The sequence below is a fragment of the Macrobrachium nipponense genome, chromosome 15 (genome assembly GCF_015104395.2).
Source record: "Macrobrachium nipponense isolate FS-2020 chromosome 15, ASM1510439v2, whole genome shotgun sequence".
NCBI classification, from domain to species: Eukaryota; Metazoa; Arthropoda; class Malacostraca; order Decapoda; family Palaemonidae; genus Macrobrachium; species Macrobrachium nipponense.
This window is the reverse complement of record NC_087208.1, coordinates 22,283,810-22,309,914: the sequence shown is the minus strand read 5'-3', so window position 1 is coordinate 22,309,914 and position 26,105 is coordinate 22,283,810. Positions and strand designations below refer to the sequence as shown.

General features: G+C 49.3%; 1 protein-coding gene across 1 annotated transcript in view; it reads right to left on the bottom strand.

The window, feature by feature from the left end:
• LOC135226636 (putative male-specific lethal-3 protein-like 2) overlaps positions 1-26,105 on the bottom strand; it is a 247,616-nt gene that overhangs the window by 149,259 nt on the left and 72,252 nt on the right. The window lies entirely within an intron of this gene.

The following is a 26,105-nucleotide window of genomic DNA, read 5'->3' as shown; positions in this document are numbered from 1 at the left end:
TGGGTAGAGTCCTCTACCTGTGGTAGAGGGACACGGTCGTCACCCTGCTGGATAAGGACGAGATGCAGGTGAGCTACTCAACAGAGCCCCATCCTATCCCTTTCACTAGGGATAGGAGCGTATATCCACCACTTCCTCCAACAAGGGGGAGGAAGTGGATGCCAGCTTGAGACAAACCCATACTTTATGTTGCCTCTTGCAAACAGGAACAAGTTCTTGCTTGCTGGTACGAAGAGATACGCTTGCCTCTCTCTTAGTACTTGGCCCAGAGGTCTGACCATCGATCCTGCGGTGCACACCCCGATCAATCGGACAGAGGCTTGGACCCCTCCCTCGCTCTACGACCAGGGAGGCATTCCAGGGATGGACGAACACCAGTCTGTTCATCAAAAGACTCAGATTCCTCCCACCAAGAAGTGAGTCTTCCTATTGTTAAAGGACCGATGGTTTGTATAACGTATCGGAACAAATGACAATTTGTCGAAAATTGCATTTTTCCTAACTATACAAACCTGAGGTCCTTTACATATAGTCCCTCCTCATGCCACCCCTCTGCGTATTTTGCATGGGCCAAAAGCAAAAGTGATTTGTTTACCTCCCAACTGTCGGACAAGCAGTTAACTACCGTTCTCTCCTTGTTCGAAGCTTACGACCGTTCCAGCTGCCGCTAGCTACTTCCTATTGTTAAAGGACCTCAGGTTTGTATAGTTAGGAAAAATGCAATTTTGGACAAATTGTCATTTTAAAATGGTGCAAACATTATGACAATCGGACAAAAAAATTTATGATTTTTTCGGAAGAGTTACCGCGCAGACGTAAGATAAAAGTTTTTTTCATAAATTCACCATAAATCAAAATATTGTGCTAGAGACTTCCAATTTGTTGCAAAATGAAGGTAAATAATTGCAATATTACTAGAATATAAGCTACATTGCATTTTTTGACTATTTCGGTAGAGTCAAAGTTGACTGAATGGTTGAAATTTTGGCACTTATTGTTATTTATATGAAAATATTTCAAAACTAATAAAAGCTACAACCATGAGTTGTTTTTTGTTGTATTCTACATGAAATTGTGCACATTTTCATATATAATACTCCATGTAACGGCTAATTGTTCTGACACGGAATACAAACCTTTCGGTCCTTTTACAATTGGAAGGTTACTAGCGGCAGCTGGATAGGTCGTAAGCTTTCGAACAAGGGGTTCGGTAGTTAACTGCTTGTCCGACAGTGCGCACGCCGCGCGACTGGGAGGCGAAGAACCACTTTTGCTTTCGGCCTACTGGCGTGTGGACGTGTGTATCATCGCTCTCTGCCCGCTTCATCGTTGTTTGCTTTCGCATGGTTGTGTTTTCTTTTTCTGTTTATAGAGTGAAAGTGAATTGTAAGTACAATCATTTCAACTTTGTTTTTCTTTTATTCAATTGTGAATTAAAGAGTAATGGATTTACCACGCCCTCCGATTATCTGGCGACTGTGCCCTGGAACTGAAGGGCGTAAGTGCAGGAAATTCCGCAGTTTTCCCGGAAATTGATCCCCATGTTTTGTGTGCACGGTGTCGGGGGCGCGAATGCTCTTGCACCGAGCCTTGTAATGTATGTGAGAATTGGTCGGAGGTGCAGTGGGGCTTGTAGGAGGGCAGGAAGAAGCGAAGGCCTGCAAAGGAGTCGTCGGAAAGCTCTCCCGCGACTCCTTTGGTGACATACACTTCGTCGTCTTTCCTGCCCCCTGCTCAGCTCCCACGTATGGCACCTTTCCCTTCGGGGGGGGTTATCCAGGTCCTTCTCCTCACCCGATTTGTCGAGTGTGGAGGAGGGCGCTCGGTACCCCGACGTCCAGCTGTACTCGGGGTCTTATGTCCGTTCGGGGTGGGCCTCATCCCCCCTCGCGCGGGTAGAAACCCCCCTAATAACCCGACCATTGCTTCCACAGGTGCTTCTGCTGCGAGGGACGACCTTTTTCAGATGTGGGCGTCTTTGGGCTTGCAGGGCATGCCCAGTGTCCAGGGGCTGTTCTACCATTTAGCTGGGTCTGCTGCGGTCACGCATGCTACGGTGACCACTACAACCACTACCCTGTCAACTCCAGGGTACGCCGTTCCCCCTCACCTGGTGTACTCCCCACATGCTGTGTCTGTGTCGCCTACCACCTCAGTGCAGGGTCCGATCGCCATACCGAGGGGGTGTGTGCCGCCGCCGCCCGGGTTTGCCGTGCTGCCTCGGCCCGACTTCCGCTGTCCCAAGAGCTCGCCCCTGGACCTGCTGCCAATCCCTAGGATGTCGCTGACGTTGGCTCAATCTCCTGTGATGCCTCTACCGACTGCCGTACCTGTTCAGATGTTGCCGACTGTTCCTGCCGTTCCTGAGATGTCCGCACCTGCCGATGTCGTTCCTGCTCGTGGCGTTGCTGTTCCAGACGTTGGTCTATCCGGACAGGTGCGTCCGGGCCCTGTTGCTTCGGCAACAGCAGCCCCGGCTCCGCCCTGGATGGTAGATTTAATGTCTGTCCTGAGGAAGCTGACGAAGAAGAAGAGGGAATGGGGGGTGTCGTCGATCGTCTTCGTCGTCTTCTTCATCGTCGTCGTCTGCCGCCTCTCCCTCTTCGACTTCTAAGGCTTCACAGCCGAAGAAGAAGAAGGTTGCCTCCTCCCCTCCTAAGAAGTCTCCTTCGGGAGCTTCTCAGGGCCCGTCTCACTCCGGTGTGACGGGGGGTTCTTCCGCTGGTCCTCCTGCTCCTTCAGGAGCGGGGGCCCGTCTCTTCTTCCACAAGGAAGAAGACTACGGGGACCAGAGGGGTACCGGCTAACACCGGTACTTCCTCACCTGGTGTCAGGGGCTCTGCCGCTGCATCAGGTTCCGTCTCGGCATCTCGTTCGTGAGAGGTACCGAATGTATGGTTGCCTACCGGTGACCCTACAGCCAAGAACCAGACGCCAGAGCTCGCTCGGCGTCAGGTTCACAGCACGGAGCGGAAGGCTGGTGACAGCCGCTCAGGCGACTCTCACCAGGCCAGCTCTCACTCTCTCGGCAACCAGCTGGCTACCTGGGTTGACGTGACAGTCTCTGACCGGCCACGGGCCGAGGCTGGGAAGAGGTCCCCCCAATCGCCGGCCCAGCGGTTCGACGCGCCGTGAGGACCAGCACCGGTCTCACCGTGACAGTGGTCTCTGCAGGTCGCCTGACCGTCGCTCCCACAGGGAACGTACGGGTACGGCAACCAGCAGCAGCTCCTCTGACACACGAGATCGGGGCCGCTGTTCTCGGTCCAGCCGTTCTCCACAGGGAGACGTCTCGACTAGGCCTGCAGCTCGATCACCACTGCGGGTTGGTGATCGCCTGCAGCCTTCCAAGCCCACTGGTTCTGCCAGTGAGCGAGGGGGGAGCGTCAGGTCTGCCTCTCCCGTGCCTTCAACTTCCTCAGGTTACACCAGGAAGAGCGAGGCATTGCGGAGTAATCGTGAGGGGCACGCCCCGCACGATCCTGTCATGACGCCAGAGCTTGCTCGGCGTCAGGTTCACGGCACGAAGCGGAAGGCTGGTGACAGCCGCTCAAGCGACTCTCACCAGGCCAGCTCTCGCTCTCGCGGCAACCAGCTGGCTACCTGGGTTGACATGACGGTCTCCGGCCACGGGCTGAGGCTGGGAAGAGGTCCCCCCGATCGCCGGCGCCAGCCGTGCGGTGTGACGCGCTGTGAGGACAAGCACCGGTCTCACCGTGACAGTGGTCTCTGTAGGTCGCCTGACCGTCGCTCCCACAGGGAACGTACGGGTACGGCAACCAGCAGCAGCTCCTCTGACACATGAGATCGGGGCCGTTGTGCTTGGTCCAGCCGTTCTCCTCAGGGAGACGTCTCGACTAGGCCTGCAGCCCTCCAAGCCCACTGGTTCTGCCAGGAAGCGAGGGGGGAGCATCAGGTCTGCCTCTCCCGTACCTTCAACCCCTCGGGTTACACCGGGAGGAGCGAGGTATTGCGGAGTGATCGTGAGGGGTGCGCCCCGCACGATCCTGTCACGACGCCATACATGCCAGGCACGGTCCTTGGACCGACCAGGACGTACGCGCAAGTGACAGGAGGAGACCGAGAGGGGTCTGTCGCCGTTCCCCCTCTTGAAGGGGGAGGGTCTCGGGAGGTGCTCCTGTTCGAGGGACTGGACGGTCCTACTCCACAGGATGCAGTAACTCCCGAGATCCAGAGGAACTTTGCCGAGGTTATTGCGCTGATTCGTCAGCACAACGACCTCGGAGAAGGGTTGCCCACGTCCCGGCTCAAGTCGTTTTGGGGCCCGAAGAGGGAACCCAAACCGACGGTGGGGTTGCTGCGATCGGAGCTTGCCGATTCTGTCTTGAACCAGGTTGAGTCTCTCGTCTCCGGACAAGAAGGCTCTCTCAGGTCAAGCAGATCGAACAAGCTGCTTCCTCCTCCTCTACTGCGACAGCGGCGTTTTTACGTGCCGTCAGAAGATCCAATGCCGCCCAAACAGGTAAACCCAGAGTTAGCCAGGCTAACTCCGGGTGTGTCTCTGCAGCAGCTCCTGTCTGAGAACCTCTGGTTCTTGCAGCAAGAGGCACTGGGCCTGGAATCTACCGCTATGGCAGCTTTCCAGGCCATCTCCTGGTTAGACCTGTGGTCCCTCACAGTGTCTAAGGTCACAGCCAACTCCGGGGGAATCTCCCCCGAAGAAGACTCGGCTTTCAGGAGACTCTGTCAGTCTGGAGGAAGAGCCATCTCCTTCCTCGCCCACCAGATGGCAAACCTGTGGGCCAACCTGGTACTTCGCCGTAGGGACGCAGTCCTTACCCAGGTATTCAGGGCAGCTGGGCGTGAGGCGGCGTTGGGCCTTCGTAATGGACCAGTACGGAGTTCCTCCTCTCTCTTTCCTGGAGAGATAGTGGACGCTGCGGTGGACAGACGGCGTACTGATGACAGTGACCGTCTTGTTCACCAGGCAGTTTCGAAGGCTTCTGGGCAGCCTCAAACCGCGGCCAAGCCCAAGAGCTCGGCTAACGCTTCCTCGGCTGCTAAGACGATAGCTTCGTCGAAGCCCCGAGGAAAGACTGTCTTCTTCGACTTCTGCCAAGGGGGGCCCGTAACCAGCCCTCCTCCCAGCCATCCTTCTCACGAGGAGGGTCAGGGAAGAAGTCGAAGAAAGGGGGGAAACGCTAGGGACGGCATTCCCCCTCACCTGCTGCCGGAAGTGGGGGGGTGCCTGGCGAGCCATTGGGCAACTTGGCAGTGCTACGGCGCCGAGACCTGGATAGTAGATGTCCTTCGGGAGGGATATCTATTACCCTTCGAATCTCAGCCAACTGCAGACTTACGCTCCAGGTTCATCGAAGGACGTGGCGCTACGACAGGAGATCGAGTCCATGCTGAGCAAACAAGCTGTAGAGATCGTCACGGATCAGTCACCGGGCTTCTACAGCCGTCTTTTCCTGGTGGAAAAGTCTACGGGGGGCTGGCGCCCGGTGATAGATCTCTCTCCCCTGAACCGATTCATTCGCCAGATTCGGTTCACGATGGAGACGGCAAGTTCCGTGCTCGACTCCATTAGGGAGAATGATTTCATGCTTTCAGTGGATCTGAAGGTCGCGTATTTTCAAATACCCGTCCATCAATCCTCCAGAAAGTACCTCCGCTTCATCCTCGACGGGACGGTGTACCAATTCAGGGCACTTTGCTTCGGCCTCTCAACCGCCCCACAGGTGTTCACTCGAGTGTTCACTCTGGTGTCTGCTTGGGCCCATTCGCACGGGATACGTCTTCTGAGGTATCTTGACGATTGGCTAGTCCTGGCGAGCTCCCGCTCGCTGTTGCTGCAGGACAGGGATCGACTACTGAAGTTTTGCTGCGATCTGGGGATCGTGGTGAACTTCGAGAAGTCCGATCTCGAACCCAAGGAGAGGATGAAGTACCTGGGTATGCTGATCGACACGGTAGCAGGGCGAGTTTTCCCGGCAGGCTCGTGGATCAGCAGCTTCAGGGAGGCAGCCAACCAGTTCCTGTCTCGGCAGGAACAGGCAGCTCAGCGATGGCAAGTCGTGATCGGCCACCTGTCGTCACTCGAGAAGTTAGTCCCTCACGGGCGTCTTCACCTGCGGTCTCTTCAGTGGAGACTAAAAGAGAGTTGGTCACAGGTGACAGATCCACCATACTTCCCCGTGTCCCTCACGCTGGAGGTAAGGCAGGACCTAGCCTGGTGGCTCGACGACAGGAACCTCTTCAGAGGAGTGCCTCTACACAAACACTCACACACCCCCCCCCCCCCCCACCCCCCCCCCCCCCCCCCCCCAGAGATGCTGCTGTTCTCAGACGCATCGACCGAGGGATGGGGCGCGCACCTGGAGGAGTTGCTGACTTCGGGAGTGTGAGACTATTGTGACAAGCACCTTCACATCAATGTCCTAGAGCTCAAGGCAGCGTTTCTCGCTCTCCAAGAGTTCAGGACGCTTGGTGGACACTCAGTGGTGTTGATGTGCGGCAACACCACGGTAGTGGCTTATGTCAACAAACAGGGGGGCCTAGTGTCTCTCCCGTTGTACCAGTTGACACGGCAGGTGCACGAGTGGGCCAAGGCTCACTCAATAGAGCTATCAGCACGCTACATTCCAGGCAAGAGGAATGTAGTAGCAGACAAGCTCAGCCGTCGGGATCAGGTGATAGGAACCGAATGGTCCGTACACCAGGACATGGCGGAAAGGCTCTTCAACCTGTGGGGGCGACCAGTTGTGGATCTGTTCGCCACCCGGCACAACAGGAAACTTCAGGTTTTCTTTTCAGCCATGCCGGACCCATGGGCAGCTGCAGAGGACGCTCTTCAACACCCGTGGGACAACCTCTTCGTTTATGCCTTTCCCCCGTTCAGCCTGATTCGCAAGGTGATTAGTCGAGTGCTGACCACCCCAAATCTCAGGATGATCCTGGTGGCTCTGGGGCCATTTGGTATCCGGCCTGCTGGCTCTTCTTCTCAGGAAGAACCGAGAGAGATTCCCCACTGGCACAACCTTCTCGCCCTGCCACATGTAGAACGGTACCACCGAGAAGTCCTGTCCCTACAACTTCACGGCTGGCTGTTATCCACCATCTCTTGCGAACGAGAGGCTTTTCTCGTAGCGCAGCAACAGAGATGGCTGGAAACATCCATCAGTCCTCTGCAACTGTGTACCAGGGGAAGTGGGCCGTCTTCTGTGGTTGGTGTCGTAGACGGGGTCTATCTCCTTTTAGAGCCACTCTTCAGCAGGTAGCGGATTTCCTCGTATTTCTTCGCCGAGAGAAGCTCCTATCAGTCCCCACAGTGAAAGGATATAGAGCCGCCCTGGCACTAGTCCTGAAACTGAGGGGATTGGACATTTCAAACTCGTTCGAGATCTCCTAGCTCATGAGGAGCTTCGAAAGGTCTTGCCCACCCAGGGAACTCAGGCCCCTTGAGTGGGATGTGACTCTCGTCCTTAGGAGTTTGACTCGAAGACCCTTCGAGCCACTCCGAGAGTCGTCAGATAGGGATCTGACCCTCAAGACCCTCTTCTTGCTGGCCCTGGCATCGGTGAAGAGAGTAGGGGAACTTCATGGTCTATCCTTCGACGTACGACACTCCAGGGGATGGGGATCTGTGACGCTCGATTTCGTCCCGAACTTCGTTGCGAAGACTCAGAAACCGTCAATCCCTGACGACAGGTTCGAGTCTTTCACAATCCCCTCCCTAATGGACTTCACTGATAATGATGCGGATGAGATGCTGCTTTGTCCTGTGAGGGCAGTACGGCGCTATCTGAAGAGAACTCGACACCTCAGGCCTGAGTGTCGACGCCTCTTCGTTAGCACCGGGGTAACCAAGAAAGAAGTATCCAAGAACACTTTCTTTCTGGCTGCGTGAGGTGATCAGGAGAGCGTACGAGGCTGATGGTAGTGACGACATCCGTACGCTCCGTCCGAGAGCCCACGAAGTCAGGAGCATTGGTCCTTCCCTTGCGTTCCGCAAGAACTTCTCCGTGGCGCAGGTCCTGAAGGCAGGGGTCTGGGCCAACCAGACTACCTTCACCTCCTTGTACCTTCGGGATATTGCCCACAGGTCCTTTGATACTTTTTCCTTGGGACCCGTGGTGGCTGCTCAACACGTTTAGTTAACCTAGACCCTCGCAGGCTGAAACAGCATTGAGTCCTGGTGTGACTGTGAGAGTGGATGAGTGAATGAGAGTGTGACTGGCTCCTCTTCCCATCTTTCTCTTCTCCTCTACCTGTGGGCAGAGGGTTACGTTCGTCACTACGCTGGATGAGGAAGAGATGCAGGTGAGCTATATGACAGAGCCCCATCCTATCCCTTTCATTAGGGATAGGAGCAGAATATCCACCACTTCCTCCTACAAGGGGGGGAAGTGGATGCCAACAAGAGACAAAGCCATAACTTTATGTTGCCTCTTGCAAAAAGGAACTTGTTCTTGCTTGCTGGTACGAAGAGATACGCTTGCCTCTCTCTTAGTACTTGGTCCAGAGGTCTGACCATTGATCCTGCGGTGCACACCCCGATCAATCGGACAGAGGCTTGGATCCCCTCGCTTGCTCTTACGACCAGGGGGAGGTATTCCAAGGTTTGCGCGAAACACCAGTCTGTTCACAAAAGACTCAGATTCCTCCCACCAAGAAGCGAGTCTTCCTATTGTAAAAGGACCGAAAGGTTTGTATTCGGTGTCGGAACAAATGACAATTTGTCCAAAATTGCATTTTTCCTAACTATACAAACCTGAGGTCCTTTTTCACATAGCCCCACCTCATGCCACCCCTCACTCTGCAGTTTTTGCTTGGGCCTAAAGCAAAAGTGATTCTTCGCCTCCCAGTCGCGCGGCGCGTGCACTGTCGGACAAGCAGTTAACTACCGAACCCCTTGTTCGAAAGCTTACGACCTATCCAGCTGCCGCTAGTAACCTTCCTATTGTAAAAGGACCTCAGGTTTGTATAGTTAGGAAAAATGCAATTTTGGACAAATTGCCATTTTAAAATGGTGCAAAAATTATGTCTAAGTGACAAAATAATTTCTGAGCTGTGTCACTGATACATTTTAGTGCAATAAGAAAGAAATTCTTGCTTGCGCGCCTGTGTAACGATTGTAAACAAAACAAAGCCTTGGTCCGTGAGCTCCCAGCATCCCCCAAGGCGCGTGATTCAAAAGTTTTCGCTTAGTAGGCCTATAACTATTTTCCGCGAATTTTTAAAAAAACTTTTTATATCGACGTTAACCCATTACGTCCAATCGGTCACCCCAAAACAGACAATTTATATCAACGTTTAATACGTCCAATCGGCGTTAAAGGGTTAAGCTAACTGCAGTTGCAGCTGCTTCATGCCAGTCCATGGATGGTAGTGGTACAGTGGTACCTCGAGTTACGAAATTAATCCGTTCCGAGGCGGCCTTCGTATCATGAGTTTTTCATATCTTGAACCGCATTTTACATGTAAAATGCCTAATCCGTTCCAAGCCCTCCTAAAACAGTAAATTATATTTCCAGGCCTGAACACATGTTCTAAGGTTACGATGCTGATCCGACGGAAGAAAAAAATATGACTCCAATAAGGCAAATACTGTACATACTTGAGTAATATTCAACTGCATGTAATGTTCAACCCCATTTTTACTGCATATATTAGGACTTTAGCATATGTCCCTTAGCAATAAGCCTAGCCTATGTTGGCGGTTGCGACGGTAGCCTAGTCTATGATTCTGACATCTAAACCTAAGAAGCTAAAAGCTTAGAATATGCCAATAAAATCTATAAATAATCAGTATGTACTCATTTCAAATAATTATTAATTAATCATTAACTATATTACACAAACAAACAAAAAAAAACCTTCCAATTGTTTGTTTACATTCAGCTCTTACGAGTACCGAACTAACGCCAAGCAATCACTTTTCCTAGGACACAGTAAGCCATAAATTTTCATTAGTATCTCTCTTCAACTAATGAACTACCAAACAGTATAATACCATTCATTTTTTTTTCTTTATTTTTTCTTTATTCTAATCTTTACTTTAACCCAAAAATGGAGATACCGAGTTACTGACAGCTATAATGAAACATATACGCAACGTAATGTTAAAACAGAAGAAGAATTCTAAAAAAATACGTATTTGTTGGCTTTGATGATAGCAGTCTGATTTATTTTATATTTTATGATGATCTAATTCACAATTTTTTTTATTAAATGTATTGCATGTACTCATTTCAAATTATTATTAAGTAACCATTAACTATAACTAAACAAACCCCCCCTCTTCTCAAACAAATAAAAGCTTCCAAACTTCTGTTGATATCCAGCACTTATGAGTATCGATCGAACGATCGCAAGCAATCACTTTTCCTAGTGCACAGTAAGCCATAAATTTTCATTATCTCTCTTCAACTACTGAAACTACCAAACAGTATAACAACCATTCATTTCTATTCTTTATTCTATCTTTACCTAATGTTTTTTTTTCATTAAATGTATTGCGTGAATAAGTTTTTCAATTTACAGCATCCTTTTACCAATGAAATATATAAAGCACAAGGGGTAGATGCTGACCAATAGGAGAGCAGGATTTTATGGGGTGACTAGCATCAGGAACCAATGGGAGAGCGGGAGGATAGTGGCGAGTTTACTCAGTTGGCGGGGCGCTAGTTTTAAAATTGTTCTCGGTGGTCCAGGCGAATCTCGGGACTTTACAGCAACAACCTTTTGTAACTTGAGCAATTTTCGTATGTAGAGCAGTAAAATTTTTCGTATTTGCTTTCGTATCTCGAGTTTTTCGTAAGTTGAGCCTTTCGTATGTCAAGGTACCACTGTAGTTGGTACTGTCCTGTAGATGGATCCCTTTCCCCTTTGGTGCTTGGATTTTTTGTGAATCTCCTGTGCTCTTGTACTGTGTGCTATGCATTGAGTGAATTCATGCATCTCCTGTGTCCATGTACAGCCAGTTCAGTGGCAGATATTGTTCCTCATATGCAGTCACTAGACTTGTCTGAATGTGGTGTAAGGTAGCTTGCTGAGCACAGTTGTGGCAGCTCTGTTAACCTTGTGGACAAGTCTGTACATCTCCCGATATTTGATTGATTCCATGTACTGCAGGCTAGTACCATTTACAAGTTTAAAGTTTTCCCATGGCTCAGTACCACTATGACACATTGCAATATTTGGTTACCAGATGATAGAATACTACTGCCAATGAAAAAGATGGATCAGCTGCCAAATTTTTTAGGCATTTTGCAGAATTATACACTAAAAGTCAAATAGTTATCACCATAACATACTGTTTGAAGGCCTGTCTTCCAGATAAGTAACAAAATCCGTTAAGTAACAGCTTCCAGATAAGTAACAAAATCCGTTAAGTAACAACTTCCTATAGCTAACATGATACCTCTGATTCAGCATAGCAATTTTATATAAGTAACTTACCAAGTATAACTGCATAACTATAGTTTCACTTTCTGTTGGCAGCTACAATTTTGAGATTAGTGGTAGTAGTAGTGGACCCCCATATTCGCATTCTCCGGATTTGCAGACTCACACATTTGCGGATTTCTCTCGGGAACGTTTCTCCGCATTATTCGCGGAAAATTTGCATATTCGCGGTATTTTTCTATGAGAAATATCCACAAATTCCTGTTTTTTTAATCAATTTAATCAAAAAAAAATAGAATGCATTTTTTGGTGATAAAACTATAAAAAAACTAAGTATAAATAAACATTTTATTGGGTGTTTCTTGAGTTTTAACTAACAAAATAGGCTGTTTCACATAAGTGACTTACCAAACAATTACATTAGCTGTACGCTTTCTTACCTGGCAGTCGAAAATTCAAATTCCTGGCAGCGGTAGCAGCGCTGCCATCTTTTGTGTAGGTGATACAGATCCTGCCCACTATCGGGAATACCTGGTACTGCTGCGCTTTTAGACTTCAATTCGTTTTCTGCCGGCCACGGGGTAACACCGGTGGTTTGTGTTGCAGTCGACTTTCGTCACCATTGTGGATTTTTTCTTTTTGGTGATGTACAATTTCTTGGTTGGCTTTTTTGCTTCATCAGTTAGCTGCCTAGTCATTAACAAGTTATTACGAAGTATGCCATGGATGCTAGTTCTTCTTCAGTTACTGCTGCAAAACCAGATTAGCTAAACTACAGTTAACGAATCCGCACATCCAAATGTATTAATGTAGGGGTCAGTGCTGTAGCAAGGAATTAACTTGTGATGAGTGCCGTAGCTTAGATGAACAAGGTTGGAAGACTTTTCAAGCCATTTGGATAAAATGGACAAAGATAGGAGAAGGAACAGCGCTTAGCGTGTAGTAAAACTAGAGTAGGAGAAAACTTCCGTGCCTTTATTCAGGCGAGCAAACCGTCACTATCTTCTCCAACTTTTATCTTATATTTCACTTTTTGATAGTCCTTCAACTTCAGTACCATGTACTCCAGACCAGGTATCCCATGTTTCCGATCCCAACACCATTTCCATGTTAAAGGTGCGTTCATAAAGAGTCAAGCGATAAGGCCAGTGTTAGGCCAAGTGTCAGTGTCAGTGTCGTGTCCGAGGAGGCGGCTGTCCATTCCCCCTGTTCTCCTAGACGAAGGTCACTGTCATACTCCCCAGCTCCTGGGAGAAGGCATACCGGAGGTCGAAGGGAGACTTGGGGAGTTTGCCCACGGTCAGTCGCCGACTCCGTCGACGTAGTCGACTCGCGAGTGCCCAGGAAACGCCGCTGTAAAGGTGTAGATTACAGTGACATGCAGTTCTCGTCCGACTCGGAAGTGCAGTCGCCTGTGTCGAGGCGAAAAGTGTGTTGTGATTTAGTATCGTGTCCTTTGAAGAGACATGCTCAGCGTACGAGAGGGATGTCGCTGCCTGTAAAGAGCGCTCGCACACTTGCGAGACTCCTCATACGTCTCGTGTTGTTTCGACTCCCAGTCGTTCGTTTTCGAAGAAGAAGTATACGACAGCCACGACTCCGGTCCAGATTTTCGGGGAGGATCGTCAGCCCTCTTCGGATAGCATATCTTTGGACGGAGTCAGACATTCAGGTGTGTTACATTCGCACACTTGTGAGTTGTGAGACTTGACTCGCATGATCGTATCGTTGTATTCGTTGTGTGCAGTGGTACCGTTTTTCTACATAAAGGCAATGAAGAATTTCATTATTCAGTGCCGTAGCCTGTGGTCGGAAAAGCCACGAGGAGTTGCCAGGTGTCACCAGATAACCACACACATATACAAAATTCTTCAAAATGACAACCTGGTTGTGTGTCGATAGGATTTTCGACTCGTTCGCCTCATTTGTCTTGAGCTTTTTTGACTCGTTCACCTCATTCACCTCGAGCTGCTTCAACTCGTTCACCTCATTCGCCTTGAGCTGCTTCGACTCATTCGCCTTGAGCTGCTTCGACTCGTTCGCCTCATTCGCCTTGAGCTGCTTCGACTCGTTTGCCTTATACGTCTCGTGTTGTTTCGACTCCCAGTCGTTCGTGTTCGAAGAAGAGCCATATGACAGCCACGACTCCGGACCAGAATTTCGTGGAGGATCGTCAGTCCTCTTCGGATAGCATATCTTCGGACGGAGTCAGACATTCAGGTGCGTTACATTCGCACACTTGTGAGACTGACTCGCATCGTTGGATTCGTTGTGTGCAGTGATACCTTTTTTTCTACAAAAAGGCAAATGAATTTTATTATTCAGTGCTGTAGCCTGTGGTCGGAAAAGCCACGAGGTGTTGCTGGATGTCACCAGAAAGCCACACTTATAGACAAAATTCCTCAAAACGGCAACCCTGGTTGTGTGTCGATAGGATTTTCGACTCGTTCGCCTCATTAGTCTCGAGCTGTTTCGACTTGCTCGCCTCTTACGTCTCGTGTGGTTTTCAACTCCCAGTCGTTTGTTTTCGAAGAAGAGTCACGACTTCGGCTTCGCCCAAGGATGATTCGAAGGCCAAACCCTTGCTAGAGGATTCCGCTTTGGACCCATTTAATATCAGCTTCAAGAATTGATGGTCTTTTTGTAGAAGACAACGAGCCAGATGGAAGAGGAAGACGGGGTGTCGGCCGACATGTCGGAAGAGGAAACCCAAGACCAGGATTCAAAGACCTCTTCTGCTTATTCTAGTCTGTTAAGGTTCCTGTTGCAGACGTATCTGGACTTTGTTTTTTGAATCAGCTTTGCCTTCTTCCCCTCCGTCGATGTTTGGAAGGTAGGAGATCAACACCTTCGAGATTACCGAAACCAGTCTCGAAGAGAGCACTGAAAGAAGAGAAGAGCGGCTTGCTAAGAAGAGGGAGTCAGGTAAGGCTTTGTTCGCCTTCCCTCAGTCGAAGTTGCAATAAAAACTACAGGTTTTATGCGACAGGAGAAGTTCCTTCTTTGGGAGTTTCTACCTCCTCCCAAGGAGACTTCTCCAGCCTTGTGGACTCTCACTTACTCTGCTCGCTGTGGCTAAGGCAACTAGGAATAGTGTCTTCCTGGTTAAGTCTCTCATGGTTGATGATTTCAATGGTTCGAATTGGGGACCTTAAGCCACCTTAAAACTACATGGCAATTCCATTCCACTTCTTCATGCTTGGAATCTTGGAGGAACTAAAGACGATTGTCGAGGCCTCTTTGCTTGGAAACTGATGTAACTTCTTGGTGTCCCTCAGAAATAACAAAATTCCGCAATCTGTTATAGATGACCTAAACTCTCCATTGGGACTGGTAGAGCTTGGCAGAAGAGCTTCTTCTGCAGCTAGCAATAGCTTCTGACGCCCTTCGCGGAAACCCTTTTGCTGCAAACAGGTTCCTAACAGTCTGAATCCTGTCAGGGCCAGAGCGACAACGCTTGTGATATCGGTTGAAATGGTGTTATCTGAGAAGCGATGGATTTTGAAGTAGGTCTGGGGAATCCACCAGCAGATTGATAAGGTCCGGGGAACCACTCTTTCCTTTGCCAGAATGGCGCTACTAGAGTCATTGTCACATTCTGGTGTGATTGAAGCTTGTTTAAGACCTCTCTTATCATCCCGAAGGGAGGAAAAGCATAAACTCCAGTCCTGTCCAATCTAGCAGCATCGCATCTGTTCTCCACACTAGTGGTTCTGGAATCGGAGAACAGAAAATGGGAAGGCGATTGTTCCTCGATGTGGCGAACAGATCTATCGATGGTCTTTCCCAAAGCTTCCAGAGGTCCTGATACATACTCACTGTTCAGAGTCTTTTCTGTTGGTAACACCTGATTTACCCGACTCAGTTCGGTTGCAATCACGTTCACTTCTCCCTTATGCAATCTTGGAAGAAGTGATGATCTCTCGTTCGTCCAGGTGAGGAGAACTTCGGCTATCTTGCTGAGAGAGAACGAGTGGTCCCTCCCTGCTTCCGCACATACGACAATGCTGTGGTGTTTGGCGAGTAGTCTGCTATGTTTCCTCCGTGACTAAAAGGTCGAACGCTTGTACTCCTAAAGGACGGCCTTCAATTCCTTCCCATTGTTGTGGAAAGGTTTTTCTCATTCTGTCCACAGACCAGATACTCTCATCCCCTCCCAAATGGCTGAGGCATCTGAGAAGAACGGCAGTTGGGGTTCGACACGACTAGGGAAATTCCTCCTTGTAATCTTTCCCTCGAGACCCACCAATGAAGATCTACCGTTAACTCTTCCATCAGGGGGAAAACTAGTGGGTCCGAGTGTGTCTTCCGGGACCAATTTGTTTTCTAGAAAATCTGAAGCGGCCTCGTGTGTAGGCGTCCTGACTTAACAAACTCTACAGTGAAGCCAGGGTCTTGACTAGGCTCATCCATTCGAGAGCTGAGTAGGATGGGTGAACCACAAACTGTTGGACTGGCGACAGGCAGGATTCTATCTTCTTCAGGGAGAGAGAAACCCGAAAACTAGAGAGAATTTCTCCTGAGGTTTTACTATCAATTGGGACTTCTCATTGGTTTTTAAAATACCCAATTGTTGTGTCAAAGTAAGCGTCTTCTCCAGGTCCTTCACACACGGACGACTGAATCTGGCTGGCAGGAGCCAGTCACCTAAGTAAAAGGCGGTGTTGATCCTCATCAAGGGCAGCCATTTTCCCAGAGGAGCGAGAATCTGAGTAAATACTTGAGGTGTGTGGCAGACCAAAGCAGAGGGCTCTGGACTGGAAGACTCCTCTTGAAGACGAATCTATGGAATTTTCTGGAGTTCTGATGAATGGGGGCATGGAAGTATGCATTCTTCAGGTCGTGAGATACCTTCCAGTCGCCCAGTTGGATGACTGACATTACTGATAGACTGGTTTCCCTTCGGAATTTTCATCTTCTGGACGAGGATGTTCAAAGCGCTTACGTCCAAAACAGGTCTCCATCCCTCTGATACCTTGAGGACTACAAAAGCCGGTTGTAAAACCCTGGGGAGTTAGTGTCTGTTACCTCCTCTGACCTCTTGGCTGATGAGCTCTTCTATGTCTTTGGCTAAAGCCAAAGCTCTTATTGATCTCGTAGAGTATGCTGTCAAACAGACAGGTGTATTTATCAGTGGTGTATCCAGTGAAAGGGATCACATATCTTTCTCGAAGCATCTGTATGACCCGCTGTTCTGCTCCTCTTCGACCCCAATTCCTCCCAGTAGCTGTGGAGTTTTGCCCCCACGGGTGGGTGAAGGACCTTTCGATCGTTTATCTGTCGTAAAGAGAGGCCTCTGGTAGACTTGGCGGTGGTTCGTAGGTTAGTCTTTGTCTCTGCTACCACCTTGACTTACCTCCTCGAAGGTGTGCTTTTTGGAAAAGGTGAAGTTTTGGCTACTGTCACCCGAGGTTCCTTAGGTCTTCTCCACTGATTGAGACAGTAGATCATCGGTGGATTTGTTCTCGAGGTCCGACAGTACAGCTTGATGGTTTCCTCTGGAAACAGGTGAGTTTTACTCAGGGGGGGAGAACAACAAAGCCCAGGTTTGGTTCGTGGTTACTCCTAGAGATTTGAAGGAGCACCACCGTTCTCTCTTCTTGAGTGCTCCCATAGTGAATAAGGCAGCCAATTCCACTGAACCCGTGTCTCGCTGCCTGTCCGCACAGGACAACAGATTGAGGCAGTCCACAGAAATCCTCATCCAAAGACTGGCAATCTTCAATTTTTTGGCTAACGCTGTAATTGTCCAATCCAGAAAACTGAGACTTCTTTCACCTTGTATAAGTTCTTCAGGTGTCAGTAGCGGAAATGGTGTTGGGAGAGGAAGCATAGGGGGACCCTGTGCTTACCCTCTACTGTCTCCTCGCCTTGAGTTTGAGGTGTTTTGTGTTTATGGGAAGCCTGGGGGTACATGTACCTGAAGTACCCACCAGTTCTTATATCTGGTTAAGGGTATCATATAATTTTTAGTGTAGGTGATGGTGTTGTATAGTGTTTTCTGGGCTCACCCTGTCGCTCCATGAAATGCTTCCTTTAGTGTTCATTTCTAAGGTAAAGTATTGCTATAATACCAGAGAAAAACTAAAACTGGCTCGCTCACCTTTAATAAAGGTGTCGGTATGGTATCTGGGGTGAGTGGAAACCACTACCAGAGGTCCCTTGCCATTTAGATTCTCCCTTCCTCAATATCACTCGTCTACAGAGGAGCCGATCCAAGGCCCTGCTACCCGCTACTACTACAACTAGCGCCTTTGTTTTCATTCCTGTAGATAGCATCGTTCACACCACACACGTTTTTTCCTTGTGCTTGTGTTTTTTCGTTTGGATTTGGTTTCCATCTCTGTTTCATCAACATGGATCTTCAAGCTTCTGCATCCAAGTTAAGTACTGCATTTAATGTTTGAGATAATTTTGAGACGGTTTTGACATTTTAAGCCAAGTTATCTTAGGTTATATGTGCGAGTGGTAATGTGTGTTGCCGGTCCCGCGCCACCTCTTCTCGACTCGCCAGCCACGTGATGATTCCTTGCTTTCTTGCACCAATTGGTCTCGATTGTACTGCAGCAGTACTCTATATAATTTATTTTAAGATGCATTTACCATTGATGTGTTTAGTTTTTAGTCTGTTCACGGGGATGAGCCTACTTCCGAACTGCATGCTTTCGGTCGCAGCGCTCGGCTTTCCCTTTTTTGCATGGAGGTTGTCATATCAACCCTTGTTTATCAGTAAGATAGGATCTCTTGATTTGATTACCTTTACAAAGGACCTTAGTTCCTTCGTAACCTTCCGTCCTTGAGCCACCCTGGCCGCTTGCCCCTCGATCATTCTTATAGCATCTAGGCTAAGCCGCCTCTGAGTTTCTAGGCTAGCATTTCCTTCATTTGGATTTCGCTTAACCTAGTTTCTCAAGGACCTTTTCTTGCTCTCTCTCACTCCAATTTTATTTTGTTCCTTTCCCCCCGTGTTAGGACAGGATATTTATGTTATGTGTTTCTTCTTGTAGCCGGCACCTAGTTGTCCTAGGCCTTCTGGGATTGACAGGCCTCTCACACCGCGTGACTGTTCACCTGGCTGAGAGTATCCCCAGTCGATCGCGTACGAGCCACCCTGCTACCGACCCCTCTCAGTTCCCCCCACCCCCCCTCGCTCACCCACTTCGGTGGAGTGACGACTCGCTCCCATCCGAGTCTCCTGGGAGGGAGAGAAGGGGTTCACTGAGGGTACACTAGGTGAGCAGGCCTGCTGTACTCTGCCGCGCTGCTAGTGGTGTAATGGGGGGTACCTCGCTCGAACCGAGCCATGGTTGCCACCATGGCGTGGGAGAGTGGGACACTCCCCGACCCACTAGGTAGTGTATCCCTCTCACTATCTAGGAAGCCCACCCTTCCCCACCCGCTTCGGCGGCCTCAGGGCTCCGGCACAAGCTGGACCCAACCTCGGGATAGCATTGCTTTTTTGGATATGTGAAGGCTCTGGCCTATCTATGGGATTACATTTTGCATGCATATTTTATTGCACATAATGATATCCACCTTCTATTGTAAGTCATTTCTTACTATACCCAGTTTTTTTTACCCAGTGGAGTACCCAACTCCGCCAGGTATTTTAATCATTCCACCCTGTTACAGCTCGCTCTTCACCCTGTGTCTGACTTGGGTTATCTCTCACTCCGGCATGTGGAGGACAGTGTGAATCCACTTAATCGGTCAGATTTTATAGCTCCGGCGTCGCCGGAGCTGCAGTGGAACCACTTAGTCCCCATTATCTGCCTAGGATGCTCTTATAAGTATACACAGGGCACCGGAGCTAGTAGTAACAGGGTGATATGTTATCATGCATGATATATGCTGATGCCGGAGTTACTCCGGCAGCATTAGTATACCGCACACAACCACGGACCTACTCCGAAAGGTTGTTGACTTACAGGTTACCTGTTGTCTGGAGGAGGGGTGCAACGCCGTTCTCCAGGAACCCTACGGGCACGTGGTCTGCCGGGCACATGCCGGCTGTGCAGTTCGCATGGAGGATTACGTAGTCTGGCACCATCAAAACTGCGCTATCTGCTACGCTTTGGTTAACGAAGCCACCTCCAAGGTATGTAACACTCCGGCCTCTTCATAATGATACAATGAGAATCAATATACTGTAATGTACACTTTGATACTAGGTTAAGTCTATTTCTAGTGTTAATTATTAATAATAACCCTGCTTACAGGGAGCGCAAGCAGTCCGGGAAGCTGCCTTATCCACCCTGAAGGTATGGGTTGGTGGGTTTGGACGCAACTCCGCCAAGGGTCAACCCTACATCCTGTCCCAGGACATGGCCACCCTTATCTTCCCAGGGTGAAGAAGGGATCTGTGGTGATCCTGAAGTAGCCGCCTCCTCTGATCGCCAGGATTCAGGAAGCAGTCGCTTCCCTAATGGAGGAAGGCCATCACAGAAGGAGTAGTGGGGGGACGTGGGGGCAGGCGTGGCGACCACCCTGGACCGCGAGCCCATGGCTATAGACGACATGGGCAATGGTAAGAATGGTAGCGAGGCAGTTTTAGTAGGGGCTCAAGGGTTTTTCCTTGAGTCCATCTTTGGCTTCTTCTCCTTCCACTTCTACTTCCTTCCAGGGGTTTGCCGTATAGACCTCAGTCAGTCAGAACCGAAGTCTTTGACGGCGATCCCTAAAGTTAAAAGCAAAACAGACTTCAAGTCTTAGCAAAAGTCCCAAATGCCAGAAGAGGTCGGGGGGGAGGAACCAGCTTGTCACTACGCCGCCGGCTCATAACCCTGGGGCAGTCAAGCCAAAGGTCACTCTCCCACCAAAGGGGTCGAGACCAAGGTTCCCAAGGAGAAGGATCAGCCTTCCTCCACCCCCCCCCTTTGATCCTGATGCTTTCTCGGATAGCATCATGCAGCGGATGGGCAACATGGTTGGGGACTTGGTCCAGACCAAGTTCCAAGAGATGTTGACCCAGCTGTCAACTACACTGGAAGCATCGGGACAAACTATCCAATCCTTGTCAGAGAGGATAGTAGCCCAGAGAACATGATGTCTGGTCTCCGAGAGAGTATGGCAGCAGGACAAGCACAGCCCGGCCAGGCAACTCATGTATTGCTGATGCCGGACTCATCCAATCTCCCTCCATTTAAACCGAACAACCCATAGAGGGTAGCAGCACACGCTCCGTTCGCAGAGGGTATGCCGACTATTGAGGGACTCCAACCCCCTTTCTTTGGCTATGTCCATTTAGCGGATGCCGCCATGAGCAGGGAGGATAAAGTCCCGAAGGAAACAGTAATCCTCCCCCGGGACCAAGCTCAACAAGCTTGGCGCCGGAACCTTGATGAATGGGAATGCGTAAACACAAAAGTTACTGCATTCAAGAGCCCGTTTACAATTTTCACGGTAAATGAGGACTTTCCATTGCCATTCATCTCAAAAGTGACAGAGGCAACAGCCCAGACAGTCCTGAAAGACGAGCCTATGCCTCAGCTCCGGGAGACGGAACCGTCTTCCCTTCTGCTCCCCGGATCAGCAGAGTTCTATTCGGATGCTCCTGCCACCTTTTCAGTGGGCAAACTCAAGCCGGACTGTGGTAACACGCTGTTCAGTGTGAGGTTGCCTAGACTATCGGAAGCCTTAATTCAAGCTGAATACGACGCTAGGATGAGGCTCAGCAGGTCCCTCAGTTCGCTGACGATGACTGAGATGGCGTCTCTTATCTACGGACAAGAGACGCTATTTAAAATCATGACCAAGTCACTACTGCATACAATGCAGTGTGACTTATATGATTTCATGGTAGTTCGGCGTAACTGTCGGAAGCATGTCCTGGCGGAAGCCACTATCCGCCATGAACCGAACAAGCTGATCGCCTCATCCATATGGGGCACGGACCTCTTACCCGCCACCGCTGTGAATGAGGTTCTGTGCGAAGCGGCTAGGGTGAACCAGAGCCTGAAGATTCGTGGAGGACTCGTGTCCAAACGCAAACCCGAGTCCACTGGATCGAATCCCAAATCAAAGAAGAGACCTAGGAAGTTCCAGCCCTTCCAGGCTCCCCAACAGACTTTGATGCAGGCGGTTCCGGTACCCCAAGAACCTCAACTGTCGACATCCAAAGCATAGCCGCAACAGCAGTTTGTGCTTTTAACCCAACCGGCACAATCACAGGCTTCAACCTCATTTGCAGTTTCTCCGGCTTTTAATGCGACCTATGAATCTCAGTCCTTTCAACCAGTCAATAGGTTCACTAGAGGCAGCAGAGCTAGGGGTCCCTCCTGTCACCGGGGCGCCGGAAGAGCCACCAACCGGGGTAAAGGCATTCGGGGAGCACGAGGTGGCCGTCCATCAGCAAATCAGTGAGAATCCCCAGGTAGGAGGGAGGCTGTACCTCTACCGACATCGGTGGGGGTTCAGCAATTGGGCACAGAGCATTGTGACCAAAGGTCTGGGGTGGAGTTGGCTTCAAGGTCCTCCTCCATCCAACACCTTTTACCAAAAACCAACAGCGGAGTTGGTAGAGTATACCCAAGAACTTCTTCAAAAGAGGGTAGTATCAAGAGTCAGAAACTTAAAGTTTCAAGGGCGCTTGTTCAGCATGCCAAAGAAAGACTCAAACAAATTAAGAATAATTCTAGACTTGTCCCATCTGAACTCATTCATTCATTGCAACAAGTTTCGAATGCTGACCGTTTCACAGGTGCGGACCTTACTTCCCCGTGGGGCCGTCACCACCTCTATAGATCTTACAGAAGCCTGCTGTCATGTCCCAATAGCAAGACACTTCCGCCCATTCCTAGCCTTCAAACTAGGAAAGAAGGCTTACTCCTTCAGAGTAATGCCATTCGGGCTCAACATAGCGCCCAGAATACGTATTCACCAAGTTGGCGGAAACAGTAGTACAGGAGTTGAGAACTCAGGGAATAATGTTAGTAGCCTATCTGGACGATTGGCTCGTATGGGCCACAAGTATCGAAGAATGTCACAAGGCGACGGTCAAGGTAATTCAGTTTCTGGAACATTTAGGGTTCCAGATAAACAGAACCCAGTCTCGGCTGACGCCTGAGTCACGTTTCCAGTGGCTAGGAATCCAATGGGACTTAAACTCTCATACTCTATCAATTCCGCCGTTAAAGAGAAGAGAAATAGCCAAGGCCACAAGGCAATTTCTCTAAAACAAACAGACGTCCCGGAGGAACCAGGAAAGAATCCTAGGTTCACTCCAATTTGCATCAGTAACGGACGTTCTGTTGAAAGCCAAACTAAAGGATATAAACCGGGTTTGGCGCTTGAAAGCAAACCGAAGATCCTGGGACAAAATGGCTCTCATTCCGGCGATCTTAAGCAAGAGGCTCCGCCCTTGGACGGAAATCAAGAATCTGTCAAAGATATTACCCTTGCAATTTCCTCCGCCGGCCCTAGTAGTCCACACAGACGTCTCACTAAGCGGCTGGGGCGGTTACTCACAGTACAAAAAGATACAGGGAATGTGGTCTTTAACATTCCGCCAGCTACATATCAATGTACTGGAAGCTATGGCAGTGTTCCTTACCTTGAAAAGGCTACAACCAGCCAAGAAGTCTCATATCAAGTTGGTATTGGACAGTGCGGTAGTAGTCCACTGCATAAACAGGGATGGTTCCAAATCGAGCCACGTGAACCATGTCATGATAGCCATATTTGCCTTAGCAGACAAGAACAAATGGCACCTGTCAGCCACTCACCTAGCAGGAGTCAGGAACGTGGTGGCAGATGCCCTATCACGATCCGTCCCTAGAATCGGAGTGGACATTGGACAAGGAGTCATTCAGATGGATCTGTCAGCAGGTACCAGGACTTCAGGTAGATCTCTTTGCCACAGAGTTGAACCACAGACTTCCTTGTTATGTGGCTCCCAACCTGGACCCTCTGGCTTACGCCACGGACGCTATGGCTATAGATTGGAATGTATGGAAGAGAATTTACCACTTTCCTCCAGTGAATCTACTCCTGAAAGTCCTGAACAAGCTCAGGACGTTCAAGGGTCAATTGCACTAGTAGCCCCCCAATGGCCCCAAGAGCAATTGGTTCCCTCTACTATTGGAATTAGGACTCCGGCCTCAACGGCTTCCAATCCCAAACTGACGCAGTTAGTTCAAACGCGGACTGTGTCCGCTTCCTCAGGAATTCAGAAAGCCCTAACTTTATGGACTTCATGAAGTTTGCAGCTCAGAAAGATGCCTACATCGATCCTCAGAACATCCTGTTCTTAGAATCTGACAAACGGGAATCGACCTTGCGTCAATATGACTCAGCAGTTAAGAAACTAGCTATATTTTTAAAGGACTCAAATGCACAAACCATGTCCACGAATCTGGCCATAACCTTTTTCAGAACCTTGTTCGAAAAAGGTTTAGCAGCTAGTAATTGTACTTACTACCAAATCGGCACTTAAGAAGATCTTCCAATTCGGTTTCCATATAGATCTAACAGATTCGTACTTTTCATCCATTCCAAGAACTTGTGCAAGACTTAGGCCATCTGAGAGACCCAGGACGGTCTCATGGTTTTTAAACGATGTCCTTAAATTGGCTTATGACTCTAATAATGACTCGTGTAATTATATAACCCTCTTACGGAAAACATTATTCCTAATAAGTTTAGCCTCAGGCGCCAGAATTTCTGAACTGTCGGCCCTTTCTAGGGAATCAGATCATATTGAATTTCTCCCTACAGGAGAACTATTCTCTCACCAGATCGTCAATTTCTAGCTAAAATGAAATGGACCCACAAGATAGATGGGCTCCATGGAAGATTGTCCCACTTCCCAGGACCCATCCCTATGTCCAGTTAATTCTCTAAGAGCATATTTAAGCAGGACTACCCTGATATCTTCAGGCCCCTTGTTCATTAGGGAAAAGGCGACACTATTTCCCTAAAAGGGATTAGACAACAAATTTTGTATTTCATAAAACAAGCTAACCCGGAATCCTTTCCAAGGGCACATGATGTTAGGGCAGTAGCCACCTCCATTAATTATTTTCAACATATGAATTTCTGGGCTCAGCTCGTGTCGGCCTATGAAAGGATCCTAATATCATTCTTTCTAGGTAAATTAACCTAAAATTACCAGAGAAAAACAAAATTAAGAAAATGTCAGTAAAACTGACTCGCTCACTCTTAAAAAGAAGTGTCGGTATGATAATAGGGGCGAGTGTGGAACACTACCACGAGACAATCACCAATTAGAACTTCCATCAGAATCCCCCCAAGAGAGAGCTGATACCAACGGGCGATGCAGCCGCTACTACTACTACTAGAGGACGCCACGGACAGCAGCGCCCCTAGCGGACATCCTTAATTTTTAGCGCTAGCGTCAAGACGCAATTTTCCCTTGTGCTGTGCTATTTCTGGATTTATCTCTCTATTCTACCATGGAACGCTCTGCTATTGCCACGGCTAAGTTAAGTAACTCATAAGTAATATTTTACCTCATTTTTATCTTCCGGGTACCTGTATTTTCCTCTTAATAGGTCATATACGGTTCCCCCGGTTGTCTCGTGGCGGCGCCATGCTGCCTCGTAAGAATTTCCCGGTCCTCCATACTGGGACTTCTTATACTTATGGGCTTACTATATTACGTTCATTGTTTTTTTTTTACATCGAGTTTTAGCTAGTTCAGCCCTTCTACCATTTCTCTTAGTTTGGTATTTAGGGCTATTATATGAATTTTCCGGCCCAGCATCCCGGCTCTTGCTCTTCATCGGCTATCGCTGGCTCCGAGTAGGCTTCTGTTTCTTGGAACAGTCTGCCTCCTCCTGGGCTTCTTTCTCTTTTACTAAAAGTGTCTTTTCCATCTTTTCGATGTATAATTTTATTATATTTAGGGTGTAGGCTAGCCTAGGTGCTTGTTCCTTGTATTGGTACAGCCTGGTTCACGTGGCCCTCTCACGGTTGTGTTGCTCGCGGCCTAGGCCACTTGCGGTCACGTGTTCCATCGCACCTTACCCTACCCCCGCCCTCCCCTTCTCGGTATAGGGAGGAGCTGGGGACCCCTTGGTTGTCCATGACAACCTCAGTTTGCCTTCTCTCACCCCTTCTCTGAGGCGACCAGGGGTTCCTCCCAGCGGGGGGTATAGGGCGACCACTCATGAGGTACCCAGGGTCTCCGTGCGGGTAGTCGGTGAGGCGGGTGGAGTAGGCCATCCCTCCCCCCTCTCTCACTCCCACCGTGTTACAACGAGACCTTCCTCCCCCCCTCCCCAGTTGCTCAGCCACCTCCCTCGCTATACGAAAGGAGCCTTCCGTCGCAGCCGGGGCACCTTTGGTTATAGATTACTGGCTCCGCTAGCGGGCGGGGCGGGCACCTCTAGTGGTCGGTTGCTTGCCTACTATATCCTTACATCTCTCCCCCGCTACCGGAAGGGAGCTTGCTTCTTACCCCGCGCACTATTCTAGTAGACGGGCGGAGGGAGGTTTTGTATTATTATTATTTTAAGGATATACCCTAATTTTACAATGAATTGTGTAATATGATATTTTTTCTACCATCCCCGCCATTTTCCGTCGTGGTTTCCATTTACCACCACTCCTGGTTGGTTTCCTCTTGTGTCCCCGCCATCAGCGGAGCTATAGCCTAGAGCACAACCAACCTAGTTACCACATGTATTTTGGCGGGGTTCTGGTTTAATCTAACTTTATCGCTCCGGCACACAGCGGAGCATCTGTTAGACTGTAAGTGTTTACCTGGTACT